This window comes from Tiliqua scincoides, chromosome 13 (genome assembly GCF_035046505.1).
Source record: "Tiliqua scincoides isolate rTilSci1 chromosome 13, rTilSci1.hap2, whole genome shotgun sequence".
Lineage (NCBI taxonomy): Eukaryota > Metazoa > Chordata > Lepidosauria > Squamata > Scincidae > Tiliqua > Tiliqua scincoides.
The window spans coordinates 4,440,273-4,447,368 of NC_089833.1; positions in this window are offsets into that span (position 1 = coordinate 4,440,273).

Sequence of the window (7,096 nt, forward strand, 5' to 3'; positions counted from 1 at the left end):
GGGCAAAGACTAAACCATGTTCAATGCATTGGAAAACCTATTAAAATGTCTATAACAATTGTGTTTTGATGCTAAAAGTCAATAGACCACGGTGGCCATTGGAACTCCCTGCCACTGTAGCCAGCAACAAAAGTTTGAATAGTAACAATGTTTCCTTTAAACGTTCTAGGTTTTTCATGTATGCAATACAAGAAAGTAAAGTGCATTGTTCTTAAAGAAAAGAAAAGCAGGAGGAACCCTCCTAATCTTTGTGCCTCAGAGCATGCACAGAGTGCAAAATACCAGCAATCTTTTGTTTTAACCCTTTTTGTTTCAGCAACAAGAAAGGACAAGAAAAGAGAAGGGCATTTGCTCTCAAGAGAAAGAATAAAGATTCTAAACCCTGTTCTTTTACAGGAATCTGAAGAGGATGTTACATGCACTTGTGGATCTAAGTAGAAAACGATTGCCTTGTGAGACACATTGTGCTGTATGTGAATTTGAATGTCATGCTTAAGCTTTGTCTCGCATGTAGTACCAAAACACCAATTCATGAATAGGAACGTAACTGTATTAGTAAGAAAGGTGAAGTACTTTCCATGTAACCTCACTGTGTATGATGCTGGTAATGCAAACTGTCTTATAACTTTCACTGCTTATTACCTAACCCTCCCAACGCTCAATTTTAGTGGATGTCCCCAGGTTCTGGTGTTATGTGAGAGTGTCAAGAGCATCTCTGTATCTACTCTGTCCATCTCCTGCATATCTTTGTATGTCTCAATCATGTCCCCCCTTAGGCGCCTCTTTCCTAGGCTAAAGAGGTCCAAAGCCTTTCCTCCTAAGGAAGGTGCCCCAGCCCAGTAAACATCTTAGTCGCTCTCTTTTGCACCTTTTCCATTTCCACTATGTCCTTTTTGAGATGTGGTAACCAGAACTGGACGCAATACTCCAGGTGTGGCCTTACCATCGATTTGTAAAATGGCATTATAATATTAGCCGTTTTGTTCTCAATACCTTTTCCAATGATCCCAAGCATAGAATTGGCCTTCTTTACTGCCACCACACGCTGGACCAGGTGGAGAGCAGTCACTGGGGCCTCTTCAAAGTAAGGAAATGTTTGTTCCCTTATCCTGGGGCTGCATTGCAGCTACATCCGTGCTGGAAAGTTGGATAGGATTGGGCCCTAAATCCCTGGGGCTCTCCCTCCTGCAGCAGCCCTCTGACCCCCAGAGTGGCTCTCCCTGCCTGGCCCTGTCACAAGCACACAGAAGAGAAAAGGAAACCCCTCCAAACCCCTAAGAATTGGAGGGAAAAGGGAAACCCTTTGAAAATGTGTGGTTGGGGAAATGAAGCCCCTCAGAATTGGAGGGGAAAAATGAAACCCCTCGAAACTGGGGGAGGGAATGAAGCCCCTCAGAACTGGAGGGGAAATGAAGCCTGTCCGAATTGGGGGAAAAAATGAAACCCCTCAGAACTGGGGGGAACATGAAGCCCCTCAAAATTGAGGGGGGAGAAAACCCTTTGGAACTGGGGGGAAAATGAAGCCCCTCCGAACTGGGGGGGAAAGGAAACCCCTTGGAACTGAGGGGAGGAATGAAGCCACTCAGAATCGGGGGGGGGGAAGAAACCCCCCTCAGAATTGGCGGGAAAAATGAAACCCCTCAGAACTGGGGGGAATGAAGTTCCTCAAAACTTGGGGGGGGGAGAAAACCCTTTGGAACTGGGGGGGAAATGAAGCCCCTCAGAAGTGGGGGGAAAGAAACCCCCTCAGAATTGGGGGGGGAAAGGAAACCCCTCAGAACTGGGGGGAATGAAGTTCCTCAAAACTGGGGGGGGGAGAAAACCTTTGGAACTTGGGGGAAAATGAAGCCCCTCACAATTGGGGGGGGGAGAAATCCTTTGGAACTGAGAGTGTGAAATGAAGCCGTCCGTTGCAAACCCCCCTCTCTATGTTTCTAATAATCGAATCCTCCACTACAAGAAGCTCCTGACCCCCCTACCGCCAAGTACCTTCTCCGGGACTGTCCCCCGGAGAAGGAGAACCCCCTAGGGAGTTTTTTCCCTCCTCTCCAGACAACATCCTCCGTCCCCGAGACTTCCCACCCAGGCTGCTGAGGAGCTGCGCGCCTGAGGGTGGGACGAAGTCTGACCGTCCCCGGAAGTATCTCCATGGTCCTTCTCCGCCTGCCTCTGCTTCTCCAAGTCGACCACCAAGGCTTCAAGGGAGCGAACGTGTTCCCTGAGTCCCTGGAGCTCCTTGCACCGGGGTGGGGGGGACAGACACCTGATACCAATATGCCCAGCTCACAATATGGAAATATCCCAAAATGCCCAGTTCACCCATGAGGCTCTTCTCTGACCAAAAGCCAGCATCTAAAAATCCCTCTCAGAGAACAAGCTAGCTGTGGTATGTTCGCAAGGGTAAACAGAAAGTCATAAATAAGAGCCATAAACAAATAAAAGGGATGCACAGAGTAATGGATATCTCTGTAAACAATTTGCCCTCCTGAACATCCTGGTATCGAATTGCCCTGGTAATTCCTGGAAACATCCTGGTATCCTGGTATCGAATTGCCCTCCTGAACATCCTGAGATCAAGATGTTGATCTGATAACCAAGCCAAATGTTTGTGGGACTGTTGGTCTGTTATTTTTCCCATGCTTGCCATGGATGTGTTTTGCTCTCTTTGTGTGCTCTTTTGTCCCCCCTCCCCTACCTAGTCTACCCTATAAAACCAGTATCATTGTAATTGTTTGGGGTCTGTGTGTGTGTGTGTGTGTGTGTGTGTGTGTGTGGAGGGTCCCGTTTGCAAACGAGAGTAAACGTAAGAAGTCCTTTGAATTCTCCTGTCGCCTGTTTGATTGCCTCTCCAAAATCCAAAGAAACGTGTGTGTGTGTGTTCATTCGGGAACAGTTTTGGTGCCTTGTGACTCGGATTGGAAGGCAAGGCTCTGCGGGGATCGAGACGAAGTCACTGCAGGGGACAGCGCACCGCCAGAAGGTAAAGTGAGTCGGCTCCCGCGCCCCTTGTGTGTGTCCTGGCGCTGGGTTGTCTCTGAATCTGACCATCTCCTTCTCCGCAAGAAAGAGCCCAGGAGAACGGAACTTCGCCCGCGGGAAAGTACAGCGCGCTTAGGTGAGAATTCTCTGTGGGAGGTTTTAGTGTGAAGCCTCAGTGGGGAGGGTGATTGTGTTTGAATTACTGTACATATTGTATATTATTGTACATTTTGCTGTGTGGTGTGTGTGCGCCCATCTCCGTGGCTTCAGAGCAAGGCCATGTGGTTCTCTGCCTGACTGAGTGTTGTGTGACTGAGATACGAATGAGAATATGAGTGTGTGTGTGTGTGTGTGTGTGTGTGTGTCAAGGCAGCAAACCCCCAGGTTTTGAAGGATTGGCCATGAGTGAGTCACTGTTTTGGGCAGCCAGTCCAGCTGAGACCTGGCTCCCAGCTCCCAGCCGGACCCAGCTGAGACACAGGAGGCCAGCCTGTGTGACAATTAAGATGAGGCACTCAGAGCCTGGGCCTGAAGGAAGAAACCCTTTGAAATGCATATTGGATAACTTTGAGTCTCTGGGAAGGGGAAACCCCACCCTTCTGAATGGGCGAATTACTGGCCAACTCAGAATTTCAAAGGCCAGCAGTTGGTATTGTTGGCAACCTTCAGTCTCGGAAGACTATGGTATTTCGATCTGGATGGTGGTTCTGGCATATGTTGTTAACCAGGTCTCACTAGTTTCAGGAAGGCATTAGACATTGGATCTTTCCTGAGTTTCAACAAGGCCCCCTCCCTTCTCTCCTCCAAAGTACTCAGTGTTCTGCTTGCCTGCCCCTTCCCCTCAGTGTTCCTGACATCCCTCTCTTCTATCTGCTTGGCAATTTCATATGATGTGTTCTGTCTTCCCTTGTCTGAGAGACAAGATACAATTAGCTGTCTTGTTCATGGGTGCTCAGGATCAGGCTCATTTGAACTTAGTGTTTTTTAAGGCACTTACTACTAAGTGCATTGAAAAAGCAAACTTCTAAGCAAACTACACTGCGTGTTTGCTTAGAAACACAGCCTGCAAAACAATACATGTGCCCATTACATAGATCAGCAAAACTGAGTCAGTGAGATCCTAGGGGCCAGAATACAAGCTAAAAATGCTCAGATTGATTTAGAGAGACCCCAAAGTATAGTTTCCAGCTGCAATAATAACCATGATTTGCTTCCTACCTATTTAAGTAACTAAAAAAAGACTAATTGCAGCTGCAACCAACCTAGATAGTTGTCAAAAGTGTGTTTCTCTTTAAATACAACTTTTAATCAATCTTAATAACTTTTGGATTTCACAGGTATGCAATGCAGGAAGTCTGTGTGTTCCCCCTCCCCAAAAGAAGGGAAAGCTGGAGAAACCCTCCTAGCCTTTGTGCCTCAAGGCATGCACAGAGTGCAAAATAGTAGCCAAAAAAGGAAAGCATCTAATGCCTAACTTTGCGATGGCTATCTTTTGTTTTAACCCTTTTTGTTTCAGCAACAAGTAAAGACAAAGAAAACAGCATTTGCCCTCCAGAGGAAAAATTTACTTAATCTCATTTCCTTTACAGGATCTAAGCCCTGACGCCTATATCTGTATATATTTTAGTTTGGTTTAACACTAATGAAGTATTTCTTTTTCTAATGGAAAGATTGTCATGACAAATTCTTTTAATTCAACTTATGTTCTCTGCTTATATACATATAAATACTAAAATGTTCTATATGTTTGTTGGATGTGTGTGTGTGGTATGAAAGAAGCGCTTTGTCTGTCTTTGTTCTTGTTTGTTTTTGACTTATAGTGAAGTCTATCTGAAGCCCACATGACTTCCTTTCTGTAATAGGCCTGATATTCGTTGCAACAATTTTTATTATTTTTGTATATTGAGCTCATTACCATTTTTGGTACCATGGTTCCTTTTTTTCTGTTTTAAACATGTAAGAGTACTCTTATCAAATGTGCTTTCTTTTCACACAAACCCCCCCCCCCCCATCCAAGAGGGAGGGAACATGAAGAATAACCCTAAGGTAATTGGACAAAACGTTTTGTTCCATCAATGATGAATATGTTCAAGGGTTACAGTCCCTCAGCAAATAATCTCTTAATGTTAAGATTTCACTCCATTGTAAAAACTACTGTGGTGCAATTAATATTTTGCATTCTCTTAATTCTACTATTATGTTAAGGAAAAAAAAAAAAAAGAGGGAGAAAGAGAGAAAAGCAAAGAGGAATGAGCTGTGCAAGTGTTTGCAGAACCAACTTGAGTCCTCCTTGAAGGAAAAACCCAGGTTCTCTCCAGCTCCCAGGGAATCAAAACAGTTGTGAATAAGAAAAGAAACAAAAGCAAAAGTTGGAAAAAAAATCAGATTTGGCTGACTGTCGTGTGTAAAGCTCATGATGTGTTCCAGTTTTCCTCTGTCTTAATGGTAAGAAATTGCACTCAATCAGAGGTAGCCCTGGACAACCGGTTTACTTTCTCTGTGGAGAATGTGTTAAAACACCTAACCTTTTGTGCTCAACAAGAATGTAAGCAAAGTCAACACAGTGTCTTTCTGCTACTGTATTTGTACTGTATTTGTATTTTTGTACTGTTATTACCTCTTCTCTAATTCCTACAGCAAACCAACCAACAAGCAGGCCATGTACAGAGTTCTGTAACAACACCAGCCCTTTAAGGTTGAACAGTCCAAGAAAAAGAGAGAGAGAGAGAGAGAGAGAGAGAGAAAATGGAATCAAGAGCCACATAGCCTGACCAAAGGAACTTTGAGCTAAGAGAAACTGACCAAAAGAAAAGTACCAGACATAGCCAATAGTGGGAGGGGCCAAATCACGCAATTGTATTTTGAGGAGGTTTGATAAAAATACAGGAAGCCCCCTTCCCCAAAAATATGTGTTGTTGTTTATTGTCTGTTGTAAATCAATGTCTGTGTGCAGGTTTAAAGCTAGCAAATTGCCTGTATTCCAATATTGCACTCCCTGAACTGCTATTCTCACAATGTTTTAAGTTTCCTATGTTTAGTAAATTGTTGCATCTTATCTTTGTTTGAGACCAAAGCAACTAAAAGAGTCTGAAGTAGGTGCAGTATCTGAATGTTTGATATCAACAGGAGTGTCTAGATAAAGGAGGGTGAGAAAACAAAGAAAAGACCTAAACATCTAAGATCAAGTTAACTAAAAAGTTGTGGTAACAAGTATCAAAAATAACTTTAATTTATTGCCAAGCTGGTTGTGTTTAACTGTTTGAATGCAGGGACACAACTAAATAAGCCTCTGTCACTAACCTGCATTATGTTCCAACAAAATGTCCAGCATTGTGTCTGTGACCACATGAGAAACAGCCCCCCTGGATCAGGCCATAGGCCCATCTGGTCCAGCTTCTTGTATCTCACAGCGGCTCCGCCGGATGCCCCAGGGAGCACACCTAGTGGCAGGAGACTTGCATCCTGGTACCCTCCCTTGCATCTGACATAGCCCATTTCTAAAATCAGGAGGGTGCACATACACATGATGGCTTGTGGCCCGTGATGGATTTTCCTCCAGAAACTTGTCCGGTCCCCTTTTGAAGGCATCCAGGCCGGATGCCGTCACCACATCCTGTGGCGGGGAGTTCCACAGACCTACCACACACAGAGTGAACAAATATTTTCTTTTGTCTATCCTATCTCTCCCCACGCTCAATTTTGAGTGGATGTCCCCTGGTTCTGGTGTTATGTGAGAGTGCACGGAGAGCATCTCTTTGTCCACTTTGTCTTCCCCATGCATGATTTTGTATGTCTCAATCATGTTCCCCCTCAGGTGTCTCTTTGCTGGGCTAAGGGAGCTCAGGCGCTGTGGCCTTTCTTCATAGGGGAGGTGCCCCAGCCCAGCAATCACCTTAGTGATCTTTTGTACCTTTTCCATTTCCAATATCTCCTTTTGAGATGTCTCAAATGTGTTCCAACGCAGAGAAAGTGTACCCTGAAATGCACTGCTTAAGAAACCACATTGACCCCTTGAGTATGTGTTTTGCTTTGCTAACTTTTCTTTTCTGCTTTATACTCAGAAATCATGAGTGCTTTGGCATTATCATCTGCAGTGAGCTCCAAAGCAGGGTCAGTG